Here is a 16037-nt window from a genome sequence, read left to right as displayed (position 1 = left end):
CCAAAAATGACTTCAGTGGGGAGTTTAGTCACCCCAGCGACAATTATCTTGGCAAACCATCTCACTGCAAATGGCCAAGTTAAATAACCTTTGAGGGAAAATGATTAGGTCCCCACACACCTCTCTCTTACGCAATCCACTTTCACAAACACTTTCTCTCTCCCTCTATCTCTTTCACTGTCTGACTCTCTCTTACTGTCTCTCTATCTCCCCTTCATCTCTTTCTCTTTCTCTGTGTAAATTAAATAAAATGTCAATAGATACCTTTTTCAGTTAATGGAATTCAGTTATTTGATGTGGAAAGTAACCTTGTAGTTTTTGAATTTTTTTACTTTTTGAATGGTCTTCAATGGGCAAAAGCGTAGCGCAATGGTCTTCAGTGTAAACTTAATGAAAGGCCTCTGGCAGAAGTAGAATTCATATCTTATATGACCACGCTTTTCATGAATTTGATGATATAATCATTAAGATCATTCAAAAGACCAGGGAAATGAACAGGGAAGTATGATGTAGGAACACGTCACTTGTACAGGGTATTGCATAACTTAATTACCTTGGTGAGGCGGAAAGACTAATATTGTGAATATTTTGTTTTAGTTATAATTGATTTTCAAAGTTGGGTTCACAGCGAGATACTGCAGGGGGTCCGCAATCAATTAATACAATTTCGAAAAAAACTTATAGGGATATTTTTATGTGATTTTTTTATTTTTATGAACACCGCTAGCTACACCAGAATACCATCATGGATACCATGTTCATGTCTTTGCGTCCAGTATGAAGGAAGTTAGAAATAGTTTCACGAGCCAATGCTAACTAGCATTAGTGCAATGACTGGAAGTCAACAGGAACAGTTTGCATGCTAGCTGTTCCTGTTCATCTGACTCTGGGGAAGTAGATAAATGGCTTCATTGCCAAAAGCTCTAACTGTCCCTTTTTAATATGGAGAAAATTAGTCATTCGAGCTAATTACAGGATTTTGTCTGTGTAGAAAATTCTTAGGCGGGCCGTCTGTGGTAGTTTTCCAGATGGAAAAGCTGTTTCAGTTTCTACTTAAATGACCAAAGCCAGATAGACGGCATACAAAAAAGATATCTGAACTACAGTATATACAGTGCATAGAGTTGCAGAAAACTGCCAAGTTGTCTCTCAGCTCCATGCCAAACTATGTAGAATTGCTGGAAATTACCTTAATTTTTTCTTTTTTTTTTACAACAAAAACATGTTCTCTCCACCGCCAAGATACCTTTCTGACTATTAGGCTCTGTTAGAGTTTACACTTCCTCTTCCAATGAACTGTGGGGAGGTCAAAACAATGAAACTGTCTACCAAATCGATTCATTTTGATTAAGTATACCATTATCATTCACCTGATGCTAAGACAAGATGCAACTTATTTTTTTGCGATCATATGATGGGGGTCCCTGTGTCGACATGTTTGCCTGGGTGGGGGTCCCCTGGGAAGGAAAAGTTTGAAAACCCCTAGGCTAAAGCACACATTAGGTGTGAAGGTAAATCGAATAACCTTTTCTGCTTTTCATATTTCATGACACTGCTTGAAAGAGTTGACCGTTTTTTCTTAGCTGTTTTTATGAACAGTCTTAAAATGGAGTTCATTGACTTTAATTGATTGCTTGTTAAATATTGGGCTTGGGTATCTCCTTAAGAATCTGACAGCTAAGACCCCACTCTGTGTTTGATTAGACAAATAGGTCTGGCACAAAAGATAAGTGCCACATTTTACACACATGTATGTTTCCTTTTTGTTTTGCGCCCCCCTGCCCAAGTTATTTGAAGGACGATGGGCCATTTAGAAAATTCTGTCTTAGCGTTTTAATAAGGAGGTATTTCAACAAAGCGCTGACAATATAATTGTTTCTATATGAACGTGATACACAAACACACTGTGTGTTACATTGGAATTTCTCTCTGCATTTCACGCACGTTTTCTATTTCAGAAAATTGCCATCCAAGAAATCAAAAACCTCACTCGTCCTTTGTTCAAAGCCTCTCTGTCTGCTTTCCTCCCTCTAAAGCAGTTGGGATGGTTGAGAATTCACACCATGTACCACTCCAATTCACACAGTGTGGCACTATGCTCTCCAAACGTTTTGTTTCTGCCACAAAAGAACCAGGCAAAAAATGCAATCATGTCACGCATTTATTTATAGCATTTATAAAATGGTGAGATATATATTTTTAATACAGACTAGTTCAAAAATAAGTAAACATTTACAAATTATCGAACGGATTATGATCATTTTCGGGTGAAACCTATTTTAATTTGGTTCATGGTTTAGGCGGCCAAGTGGACGAAAGGCTGTTTGGCTCAGCTCAGTTGTGAACGCAAAGAGGAAGAACTTTGCAGCTGTTTCTGAATAATAAACAATTCCATGCTTGTGGGTGGAAACATTCAAATAAAACCCAGCCCTGAAACGAAGCGTAGGATTTCCCACTTCAAGGCCAAATATATCATACTTTGACAAAAATTATGACCTATTGATGTAAATCAATGTACAACATCATCGGTAAGCTCTGGTCATCAGCTTTCAGCTTAAAAAAATGGATTTCTGCTGGTGTGGGCGTTGAACATACCTCAGTCCCAACAGCACGTTCTGATCATCAAAGCAACCATCACGTGTATTTGAATCACTAGTCAAATTGCTCTTTGTGTAAAATGCCTAGTCCATGTAATTGTCACAGATTGTGGCAAAGGTTAAAATCTCACAAATGTAAACTTACATGTACTGTGTTAGTGCGTTTAAAAGGGACACCTACAGCCAAACGCTTGAAAATTAAGATTATTAATGAATATAAGCAGCGATCTATTTCTTTAGCCTTGCACAGAACACACTGCTCTCTAGGCCTACACCAACATTGGTAACCGGCTGTATTAGCTAGCAAAATTCTCACTGACTCTGAGTACATTTAGCTAGCTAGCTAGCCGCATAACTAGGGATGTTATCTGTTAATCCATAGGACTCCTGAACATCTAATCAAATGGCTACCTATACTATATGCATAGTTTAATAACTCTACCTACATGTACATATTACCTCGACTAACCGGTGCCCCCGCACATTGACTCTGTACCGGTACCTCGTGTATATAGCCTCTTAATTATTATTTTACTGCTGCTCTTTAAATATTTCATACTTTTTAGGTATTTTTCTTGAAACTGCATTGTTGGCTAAGGGCTTTTAAGTGCCGTAATATCCGGACTATAAGCCGCTACTTTTTTCCCACGCTTTGAACCTCGCGGCTTATACAATGACGCGGCTAATTTATGGATTTTTCCCGCTTTCACAAGATTCATGCCGCCAAAAACTGAGCACCGTTACATAATGTGACGTAAATCGAGTGCGCTCAAACTTCCCATCATTCTGATTACGGTAGTAATTTTGTCACCCTCATCATGGCAAAGACTAAAATGCCTTCCTCACCATCTTAAATAAGCATGCCCCATTCAAGAAATTTAGAACCAGGAACAGATATAGCCCTTGGTTCTCTCCAGACCTGACTGCCCTTAACCAACACAAAAACATCCTATGGCGTTCTGCATTAGCATCGAACAGCCCCCGTGATATGCAACTTTTCAGGGAAGCTAGAAACCAATATACACAGGCAGTTAGAAAAGCCAAGGCTAGCTTTTTCAAGCAGAAATTTGCTTCCTGCAACACAAACTCTAAAAAGTTCTGGGACACTGTAAAGTCCATGGAGAATAAGAACACCTCCTCCCAGCTTCCAACTGCACTGAAGATAGGAAACACTGTCACCACCGACAAATCCACTATAATTGAGAATTTCAATAAGCATTTTTCTACGGCTGGCCATGCTTTCCACCTGGCTACCCCTACCCCGGTCAACAGCACTGCCCTCCCCTCAGCTACTCACCCAAGCCTTCCCCATTTCTCTTTCTCCCAAATACAGTCAGCTGATGTTCTGAAAGAGCTGCAAAATCTGGACCCTTACAAATCAGCCGGGCTAGATAATCTGGACCCTTCTTTCTAAAACTATCTGCTGAAATTGTTGCCACCCCTATTACTAGCCTTTTCAACCTCTCTTTCGTGTCGTCTGAGATTCTCAAAGATTGGATAGCAGCTGCGGTCATCCCCCTCATCAAAGGGGGGGGACACTCTTGACCCAAACAGCTACAGACCTATATCTATCCTACCCTGCCTTTCTAAGGTCTTCGAAAGCCAAGTCAACAAACAGATTACCGACCATACCTTCTCCGCTATGCAATCTGGTTTCAGAGCTGGTCATGGGTGCACCTCAGCCACGCTCAAGGTCATAAACGATATCTTAACCGTCATCGATAAGAAACAATACTGTGCAGCCATATTCATTGACCTGGCCAAGGCTTTTGACTCTGTCAATCACCACATCCTCATCGGCAGACTTGACAGCCTTGGTTTCTCTAATGATTGCCTCGCCTGGTTCACCAACTACTTCTCTGATCGAGTTCAGTGTGTCAAATCGGAGGGTCTGTTGTCCAGGCCTCTGGCAGTCTCTATGGGGGTGCCACAGGGTTCAATTCTTGGACCGACTCTCTTCTCTGTATACATCAATGATGTCGCTCTTGCTGCTGGTGAGTCTCTGATCCACCTCTACGCAGACGACACTATTCTGTATACTTCTGGCCCTTCTTTTGTCACTGTTAACAACACTCCAGGCAAGCTTCAATGCCATAAAACTCTCCTTCCGTGGCCTCCAATTGCTCTTAAATACAAGTATAACTAAATGCATGCTCTTCAACCGATCGCTGCCTGCACCTGCCCGCCTGTCCAACATCACTACTCTGGACGGCTCTGACTTAGAATATGTGGACAACTACAAATACCTAGGTGTCTGGTTAGACTGTAAACTCTCCTTCCAGACACACATCAAACATCTCCAATCCAAAGTTAAATCTAGAATTTGCTTCCTATTCCACAACAAAGCATCCTTCACTCATGCTGCCAAACATACCCTTGTAAAACTGACCATCCTACCAATCCTCGACTTCGGTGATGTCATTTACAAAATAGCCTCCAAAACCCTACTCAATAAATTGGATGCAGTCTATCAGCGCCATCCGTTTTGTCACCAAAGCCCCATATACTACCCACCACTGCGACCTGTACACTCTCGTTGGCTGGCCCTCGCTTCATACTCGTCGCCAAACCCACTGGCTCCAGGTCATCTACAAGACCCTGCTAGGTAAAGTCCCCCCTTATCTCAGCTCGCTGGTCACCATAGCAGCACCTACCTGTAGCACGCGCTCCAGCAGGTATATCTCTCTGGTCACCCCCAAAACCAATTCTTCCTTTGGCCGCCTCTCCTTCCAGTTCTCTGCTGCCAATGACTGGAACGAACTACAAAAATCTCTGAAACTGGAAACACTTATCTCCCTCACTAGCTTTAAGCACCAGCTGTCAGAGCAGCTCATAGATTACTGCACCTGTACATAGCCCATCTATAATTTAGCCCAAACAACTACCTATTTACCTACTGTATTTATTTATTTTGCTCCTTTGCACCCCATTATTTCTCTCTACTTTGCACATTCTTCCACTGCAAACCAACCATTCCAGTGTTTTTACTTGCTATATTGTATTTACTTCGCCACCATGGTCTTTATTTATTTATATATATATTTTGTTTGCCTTCACCTCCCTTATCTCACCTCACTTGCTCACATTGTATATAGACTTATTTTTCACTGTATTATTGACTGTATGTTTGTTTTACTCCATGTGTAACTATGTGTTGTTGTATGTGTCGAACTGCTTTGCTTTATCTTGGCCAGGTCGCAATTGTAAATGAGAACTTGTTCTCAACTTGCCTACCTGGTTAAATAAAGGTGAAATAAAAATAAAAATAAATAAAAAGACATGGAGAAATGCATATGATGCAGCTTTCAAGTTGAAGGCGATCGATCTGGCTGTTGGAAAAGGAAATAGAGCCGCTGCACGGGAGCTTGGCCTTAATGAGTCGATGATAAGACTTTGGAAACAGCAGCGTGAGGAACTGACTCAGTGCAAAAAGACAACAAAAGCTTTCAGAGGGAAGAAAAGCAGATGGCCCGAACTAGAAAATAAGCTTGAAGACTGGGTCAACACACAGAGAGCAGACGGCCGAGGTGTTTCAACTGTGCAGATCCGACTGAAAGCCAAAACAGTCGCCACCGCAATGAAGTTTGAGGATTTTAGAGGTGGACCATCGTGGTGTCTAAGATTTATGAGACGTAAAGGCCTGTCCATCAGGGTACGGACGAGTCTGTGTCAGCAGCTCCCTCCCGACTACGAGGAAAAAGTTTCAAGCTTCCGCAAATTCACTGATGCAAAGATAGCGGACCATTCCATCGGCCCGCACGACATCATAAATATGGATGAGGTTCCTCTGACGTTTGACCTGCCTCTCACTCAGACTGTCAACAGGAAAGGCGAATCATCCGTCACACTGAAAACTGGGCATGAAAAAACGCACTTCACCTGTGTTCTGAGCTGCACGGCATCGGGAGAAAAGCTTCCACCGATGTTGATTTTCAAACGCATGACGATGCCAAAAGAAAAATTCCCGAGAGGAATTGTTGTGAAAGTCAACAAGAAAGGATGGATGACGGAAGGCCTAATGCATGAATGGCATACGGAGTGTTACGGCAAGCGACCGGGAGGATTCTTTCACAAGAACAAGGCATTGCTCGTGTTGGACAGCATGAGGGCCCACATAACAGATTCTGTGAAAGAAGCCATCAAGAGGACAAACTCAATTCCAGCTGTGATTTCTGGGGGCATAACAAAGTATTTGCAGCCACTCGACATCAGTGTAAATCGTGCATTTAAGGTGGCGCTCCGTGTTCAGTGGGAGGCTTGGATGACAAGTGGGGAGAAATCCTTCACTAAAACGGGCCGCATGCGAAGAGCAACTTATGGTCAAGTCTGCCAGTGGGTCCTGACAGCGTGGAGCATTGTCAAAAAATCCACTATCATCAACGTGTTTCGAAAGGCTGGACTGCTGCGTGTTGAAGAGGGCAGCATGAGCTCAGCGGGGAATTTGCCTCCGGATGAAAGTGACGAGCGACAATGAAAACGATCCAACATCGGATGAAGCAATTCTGAGGCTATTCAACTCCGACACCGAAGAAGATGACTTCAGTGCACAGGAGGAGGAAGATAGTGACCAATGACTTTCTTGGTAGGCTACTGTTTACTGCTATTTTTTAAATTTTTGTTACAAGCCGTGTTTCGTTTAAATGCCTATTTATTTTTGTTACAAGCCGTGTTTCGTTAAAAAGCCTATTTATTTTTGTTACAAGCCGTGTTTCGTTTAAAAGCTGTGTAAAGTTCATTTGTTTCAATGTACCGGTAGGCACCTGTGGCTTATAGACATGTGCGGTTTATTTATGTACAAAATACATATTTTTAAAAAATTCAGTGGGTGCGGCTTATATTCAGGTGCGCTTAATAGTCCAGAAAGTACGGTAGTCTGTAAGGTCTACACCGGTTGCATTCGGTGTATGTGACAAATAAAATGTGTTGTGATTTGATTGCATTATTTTAGCCACAACTCGCTAAAAGTTGAAAAGACAAACTAGCAGTTTGCAGGCAGTAAGATACACAAACTAATAGTGTAATTATAGAACGCTGGTGAATTTATATTAAGAAGCTAAGTGGAAGTCAACATTGTTGTCACAAAGTGAACGGCATGGCAAGCAGGAGGAGAGAGAGAGAGAGACCGGTGTTGGCAACAATTTTTCATTTGTCACTAGATTACATTTTGCCCCCTCTCCTGCCACCCACCCCCTCCCTGTGTGCTTTTCTGCCTGTGTGTGTGCCGTTGCTTTGACTTCTGTTGCACAGACAACTTCTCCACTCTTGTTTGCGGCAGAATTTGGTGGGAAAAGTCACTAAATGCTATCAATACCATAGAAACTCTTGCTGTCAAAACTCCCCAAAGCTGAATTTGTCACTAGCCTCTTACCAATAAAAGTCACTTGAGGGGTCTGAAAACTCACTAAGTATAGCGACAAAGTCTCTAAATTGGCAACAAGGAGAGGGACGACTCAAGTAGCAAACGGAGTAAACTATTAAAACAGACTAAGTGCCGTATCATATTCACCAAACTAAGCAGTTGAAATACCTTTATACTACACGGTAAAGTTAAATCCCAAACCAGTCTTTGCATCCATACCGGTATATAGTAAAATACTGTATACCACCTAGCCCTGGTTGGTGGATATAAAGTCTAAGATCTTTTGATAGGCTAAGGCACAAGGGGGGGTGTAGTATATGGCCAATATACCACGGCTAAGTGCTGTTCATATGCATGACGCATTGCTGAGTGTTTGGACACAGCCCTTAGCCGTGGTATATTGGCCATATACCACAAACCCCCGAGGTGCCTTATTGCTATTATAGACTGGTTACCAACGTAATTAGAGCAGTTAAAATAAATGTTCTGTCATACCCGTGGTATACGGTCTAATATACCACGGCTGTCAGCCAATCAGCATTCAGGGCTCGAACCACCCAGTTTATAATGAAGAATTTGTGCCAGGACATAGGCAGTGCCACCTGTTGAGTTTAGCATAGGGCTAACATGTGTCATGTTATCTGAAGGAACCAGCTACAATTTAGCGTTCTGTCAAATGCAAGTAAATCAAAGACGTATTTTGTGCCAAATGGTTGTTTATGTTCGCAAGTATGGACCCAATGTTTTCACCTGTTGAAAGGAGACAGGTCCCTGTCTTTCTGGTGGTAATAACAGCCTCAGCAGAAACCTTTGGATTAGGCTTGTCTGCCGCCCTGAATACATTCCCTTCAAAGCCTCCCATGAATCTCATGAAGAAGCGGCAAGATTACCATCCCTCCGCTTACACTTTTCCCAGTTTTCCACCCCAAATGTTGCTCCTTCCAGCCAGGTAGGGCTTCTCTATGTCAGAGACGTCTCCGCAATGTTTTTTCCCTGCAGCTGATTACAGTAATAAAGACAGGCTCCAGGCGGTGACATCATCGTTGTCACCCTCCGTGACACTGTTGCACATCTCTGCTTTCTCTTAAACACTTAGGAGAATGGCTGAAGAGAGTAAAAGGGAAAATGGAACACATTTTAAGACAATTGGGTAAATGCTCACCACCAATGCAAAAGGAACCTGACAACTTATTTATTACATTTTTTGAAATTTTCGTAATAATTTTTTTTTAATTCCAAAAAAGAAAAACAAACTTACAACGACAACTCAAAAACACACAAACAATGACTACACATCTCATCTGCCCAGACCCGTCTGCTCACACCCCCATCCCTAGTGCCTACGTTATTGTTTGCCACTTGGTCTTAAATTGTACCAATTCGTTTTTCTCAGTCGCCCATGCTATTTCAATATTTCAATAATATATCATTCGATTTTTCCATTGTGTTAATGATGGCGGTTTGATTGACTTCCAAGTAATTACTATACATTTTCAAAAGAAGTAATGAGAAAAGAATCGTCCAGTCCATTGTGTATCTCACTACACCGCCATATTCCATGTCTTGAAGTATGCAGACAGATGGATTAAAAGTAAGTTTATATTGTAATACTTCTGATAGCCAACTTTCTAGCTCCGCCCACAACTTCCAAACTTTGTAGAATTCCCAAAAAGCATGAATTATTGCATCATTATTCGTTTTACGTATGAGACATGACTCTGCCATTGTGCTGTAGAATTTGGGAACTCTGTCTCTTGTGTAATAAATTGTATACATTAGTTTAGTGGATTAAGCGTACATGTTCATTAACTGTAATGTTAGTTATGCTCCAATTTTCTCTCCATTTTATGCCAGCATCAGTTCTTTTTAAATCTAGGTTCCAATAATTTATATATTTTTTAAAGAGATTGTCAGTTGGATATACTCTCTGCACATCTTCAGTATGTACCCATTGTTCCTCTTTAGTGCATTCAACTTTATGTTGTAAGTATACGCCTCTGGTATTGAGTAGATACAATTTCAAGTGGAAGGTTAAATAAAACCACCCTCAGATATAGGTAGATGTAAAACTTTCCTTTTTATTCTATTAATTTTATTTGCCCATATAAAGTCTTATGACCGAGTATACTTTTTTTAAAGAATGTCTTCGAAGGGGTAATTGGTACATTTACATTTAAGTCATTTAGCAGACGCTCTTATCCAGAGCGACTTACAAGTTGGATTACTGAAAATAAATACAAAAACTTTGGCAGCCATGCCATTCTAAAAGAGGTTTATTCTACCTGTAAGATTTATGGGAAGATTACTCTTTAATTAAATCAGCTTTCATATTGTTGAGTAATGGATTAAAGTTATCTTTAAATATTTGTTGTGACTTAAGCATCCTAAGTATTTCATATTTTTCGTGGTCCACTTAAAGGATTTCTGTAAATGGTGAGTTATTCTTTTTCCTATTGCCATTTTTTTCTGTGTTTTCCTCATTAATTTTAGAACCTGAGATTTTTGAGTATTATGAAAATATTTTTAGCAAAGGGGGCATTGAGTTTTAAGTATTGGTTAGGCATATCAGGAAATCATCTGCAAGCAAATACATTTATTTTATATTGAAGTACACCAATACTGATACCTGTTACATTTGAGGCCTGTCTAATTCTTTGTGCAATTGGTTCAATTGCCAGTGCAAACAGGAGGGGAGAGAGAGGACATCCCTGTCTTGTGCCCCTTTCTAAAGCAATTTCATCAGATTATGTATTATTTGTGTATATTTTTGCTTTAGGATATTTATACAATATTTTTATTAACTGTATTATTTCAGCTAGAAAGTTGAAAGCTTCCAAAGTTGAATAGAAAAGGCCATTCAAGACTATCGAAAGCCTTTTCGCATCAACAGCCATTATTGATAAATCTGTATCTTGTTTTTTTGCATATTGTATTAAATTGAAACATGTTTATTTGTTTCTTAGTGTGTATTTTTTATAAACCCTGTTATATTGATATGTATCAAGTCTGCTAATATTTTGCCATTCTATTGCTTACAAGATGTTATTATTTTGTCAGAATTTATTAAAATAATGGGTCTATAATCAGCAGGGGACTCTCCAGTTTTTCGTGGTTTTAATATAACTTAAATAATGGTTTGAAACATTGAACTAGGAAGTACTGAATTAAGTGACGTGTGTTGTCATTTGTGTCAATAGGGCGGCTACTTTGTCCCAAAATGTTGAATAGAATTCTATGGGAAAGCCATCCATTCCTGGTGCTTTTCTCCGTGCACATGTTTTAACAATATCTAATATTTATTATTGGGCTATCTCTGTTTTTAATGATGATTGTTGTCTACTGATGGTTGCTTCAGAGTTGTTGAGTCTAAGAAGGCTACTGTTTAATTCTGATTTATATACAATTTCATAGACACTTTTACAATTGTATCGTCATCTTTTAAAATTATAACTGGTTTAGCATGTATTTGTTTTGTGAGAGCTGCGAATCTGACAACTTAAAGCCAGAGAATGCTGAAAGAAGCAGACACAGAACTGAAATTGTAATGTCAGAGACTGCAGAAAGGAGCAGAGACAGGACTGAATACCCAATGTCAGAGAACACTGAGAAGGAGAAGAGAATGTGCTGAACACTTTTCTTGAAGGAAGAGAAGGCGGAATTTAAGTGAGTAAGTGACCAGCCTTCGTTGGAAATGTAGGGCCGTACCTACTGTCATGGTGGACAAGTAATTTGGAGAATTATGACACCTTGAGTGAGAGCCGTGGCCTCCCTCTTACTGTGTGGCACAATGTTCCCCATGGTCACGAGAGCACGTCACAGGGCTAATGACCCCTCTGCACCCAGTGGTCTCCTGGGTCCAAAACTGCTTTTCTCCAGCAGCCAGCTATGGCAGAGGCAACCAGGCCAGACTAACAGAGAAAGAGGTGGAGGCGTCCAGGTCAGTTTGACAGAGGCAGTAGCAGAGGCTGAGGCAGCCAGGCCAGACCAGTGACAGCTGGACAGGTGTAGGAGAGGGAGGAGAGGAAGGGGTTTGATAGAGAATGCAGCAGGCTGAGTGACTGAGCAAATTACATCTTTAAAAGTCTGGTCATTTAGTTGTGTAGTTAGACATGCTCAGCATGTGAGAGAGTCATTATCCTAGGTTTGACTGAGTTGGAAACTCAGCAAAAAAAAAGAAACGTACCTTTTTCAGGACCCTGTCTTTCAAAGATAATTCGTAAAAATCCAAATAACTTCACAGATCTTCATTGTAAAGGCGTTAAGCACTGTTTCCCATGCTTGTTCAATGAACCATAAACAATTAATGAACATGCACCTGTGGAACGGTCGTTAAGACACTAACAGCTTACAGACGGTAGGCAATTAAGGTCACAGTTATGAAAACTTAGGACACTAAAGAGGCCTTTCTACTAACTCTGAAAAACACCAAAAGAAAGATGCCCGGGGTTCCTGCTCATCTGCGTGAACGTGCCTTAGGCATGCTGCAAGGATGCATGAGGACTGCAGATGTGGCCAGGGCAATAAATTGCAAAGTCCGTACTGTGAGACGCCTAACACAGCGCTACAGAACGGACAGCTGATCATCCTCACAGTGACAGACCACGTGTAACAACACCTGCACAGGATTGGTACATCCGAACATCACACCTACGGGACAGGTACAGGATGGCAACAACAACTGCCCGAGTTACACCAGGAACGCGCAATCCCGCCATCAGTGCTCAGACTGTCCACAATAGGCTGAGAAAGGCTGGACTGAGGGCTTGTAGGCCTGTTGTAAAGGCTGGTCCTCACCAGACATCACTGGCAACAACGTCGCCTATGGGCATAAACCCACTGTCGCCAAACAGGACTGGCAAAAAGTGCTCTTCACTGACAAGTCGCGGTTTTGTCTCACCAGGGGTGATGGTCGGATTCGCGTTTATCGTGGTAGGAATGAGCTTTACACCGAGGCCTGTACTCTGGAGCGGGATCGATTTGGAGGTGGAGGGTCCGTCATGGTCTGGGGCGGTGTGTCACAGCATCATCGGACTGAGCTTGTTGTCATTGCAGGCAATCTCAACGCTGTGCGTTACAGGGAAGACATCCTCCTCCCTCATGTGGTACCTTTCTTGCAGGCTAATCCTGACATGACCCTCCAGCATGACAATGCCACCAGCCATACTGCTCGTTCTATGCGTGATTTCCTGCAAGACAGGAATGTCAGTGTTCTGCCATGGCCAGCGAAGAGACCGTATCTCAATCCCATAGTCTTGGTCCTGTTGGATCGGAGGGTGAGGGCTAGGGCCATTACCCCCAGAACTGTCCGGGAACTTGCAAGTGCCTTGGTGGAAGAGTGGGGTAACATCTCACAGGAAGAACTGGAAAATCTGGTACAGTCCATGAGGAGGAGATGCGCTGCAGTAATTAATGCAGCTGGTGGCCACACCAGATACTGACTTACTTTAGATTTTGACCCCCCCCTTTGTTAATGTCTCAGTTGTTGAATCTTGTGTACATATTTGTATGAACACAACATGGTAAGTTTGCTGAAAATAAACGCAGGTGACAGTGAGGGGACGTTTCTTTTTTTGCTGAGTTTAGTTTGACTCTCAGGTATAATGGAGTGATCAGTCAGGTTTAGGTGTAATGTAGTGATCAGTCAGCTTTGGATGGACAGCTGGAGGCAAATATGTGTGTTCACATTAGGGTATGATAGCGCTGAAAAAACATGGCCATAGCCTACCCTCCCCAAGAATCCATCGAACATATCACATCTGTATCATACACGCAACAGACATCATCAGTGAGTGCAACAGATCAGTGTGCTGTCCACACGGTCTGTTGTTTTTATGAATACATTTTTAATCATGTTGACAACAACAACGTCTGATATCTAAGGATTCCGTGACACGGTTAGCTTTTTCAGCTGGGACCGCAAGTTTGTGTCTCGGATTCCTGCAAAAAAAACAACATTAATTAGCGGTTAGCCATCATGCTAACAGAGCAAGATAATGATAGAGTCAAAATTCTAGTGGTATTTGTGTCTGTGTCTCAAATGCGCTAGGTGCAAGATTATATCTACGCAAGCAGAGGAAAATAAGGTGGAACTGATAAATGAACATAAATGATTTGTTCTAAATGTATCATCATCAAGCAGTTTATGGAAGAGATTATCCGGTCTGGTCAGCCTCCATATATCCTAGAAGATCCGATCCAGTTATTAAACAGCTTTGCCTGCTGGAGCGGACAACCCTGGGAGTCAGCTCTGACCCTGGGAGTATACTAACAGCCAGCATCTGTCCAGGGGCACCCTCCACAGCTCAGCCGGTCACTAACCAAAGGAAACAAGGTCTTGGGACCTCCATCCCCCGAGGATTCCGATGCAATCCACTGCTACGGGTACATGTGCGGTGAGTCAGGCTGGCATGAGTTGAAGCACACCTCCTCCCCACTGCCCAAGGCAGGCCCGTTCTGTTCCCCCTCTTCCTTCCCCATCTATCACGACCTCCATCGTCGTGGTCAGCTCGATGGTGAGAAATTTTGGCCTGCCTGCGGCCTGTGGGCAGACCAAGGTCCACTGTCACCTAGGCGCCAGTGTCCAACTCCTCCTGCCCACAATTTTAGTCAACTACTCTAATATTGGCACCATTTTCACTCACATTGGATTTACCGACATTCACTTTCGGAAATATGAGGAACTGAAGGAGGGGCTACAACATTCTCTTGAACATCCTTGTTCGCACAGGGAAGAGAGCAGTCATCCCTGGCCCCCTGCCATGCTATAGAAGGGGTTCAGACCGTTACAGCTGCCTTGCTGCCCTAAACAAGTTCATGAAGAAACTCTGCAAAGACAGGAATGTCTCCTTTTGTGACAATTTTGACTTGCTGTGAGAGCAACCAACACTCTTTAAAATAGAAGGGATTCACCCTAACCGCAGGGGTTCCAGGATTATCTCCATCAACAGACATTTTTGTGCCTCGACACAATCCTGTCTCAGAGCTCTACGGACAATTCCTTTGACCTCGTGGCTTGGTTTTTGCTCTGACATACGCTGTAAACTGTGGGACCTTACATAGACAGGTGTGTGCCTTTTTCAAATCTAATCAATTGAATTTAACACAGGTGGACTCCAATAAAGTTGTAGAAACATCTCAAGGATGATCATGGGAAACAGGATGCACCTGAGCTCCATTGAGTCTCATAGCAAAGGGTCTGAATATTTATGTTTTTTATTTGTAATGCATCTGCAAAAATGTCTAAAAACCTCTTTTCACTTTGCCATTGAGGTATTGTGTGTAGATTGATTTAGTATTATTTTATTTAACTAGGCAAGTCAGTTAACCCACTGTTTCCCAGAATTTGTTCTTTACTGCCTTGTTCAGAACAACAAATTTGTACCTTGTCAGCTCTGGGATTTGATCCAGCAACCTTTCAGTTACTGGCCCAACTCTCTAACCACTAGGCTACCTGCCGATGAGGGGGAAAAAAGCGATTTAATCCATTTTAGAAAATTGCTGTAACGTAGCAAAATGTGGAAAAGGTCAAGGGGTCTGAATACTTTCCAAAGGCACTGTAAATTGCAGTTTGTCCAGAACAAATCAGCACGTATCACACTTAGATGTATACGGACGGAAAGTGTCAGTATCATGCATGTCACACTCTCCTTGCTCAAAGTTGAGTAGAGATTGACTGCATCGTTATTGGTCTTTTGTGTGAAGTAATTGATGTGTTGAAGGTGCCAAACTGTCTGTGCAAACTACTTGAACACAGTTTGGACACTCATCTGTACAACACAAGACATGCAAGCAGTGGTCTCTTCACAGTCCCGCTTGTCCAGAACAGAGGCTTGGAAATGCACAGTAGTAAACAGAGCCATGACTACATGGAACTCTGCCACCCCAGGTAACTCAAGCTAGCAATAAAACCAGTTTCAAAAACCAAAAAGAACACCTTACTGCACAAAGGGGACTGTGAAGAGACAGCCATTTTATACTGTATATATTGTATTATAATTTGCACTGCACTATGTATTAGACCTAGACATTGTGTGTATATACTGATGTTATGAATCCCTTTGGCCCGACAGTCTAGGGGGGGA

The 16037-nt window shown here is 42.0% G+C and overlaps 1 protein-coding gene across 8 annotated transcripts in view; it reads left to right on the top strand.

Annotated features, from left to right (window-relative positions):
* Window positions 1-16037, top strand: part of LOC139535357 (receptor-type tyrosine-protein phosphatase T) — a 504254-nt gene that overhangs the window by 144664 nt on the left and 343553 nt on the right. The gene's annotated exons all lie outside the window — the stretch shown is intronic.

This window comes from Salvelinus alpinus, chromosome 12 (genome assembly GCF_045679555.1).
Source record: "Salvelinus alpinus chromosome 12, SLU_Salpinus.1, whole genome shotgun sequence".
Lineage (NCBI taxonomy): Eukaryota > Metazoa > Chordata > Actinopteri > Salmoniformes > Salmonidae > Salvelinus > Salvelinus alpinus.
Note: the sequence above shows the minus strand (reverse complement) of the source record. Positions and strands in the feature narration are given on the sequence as shown.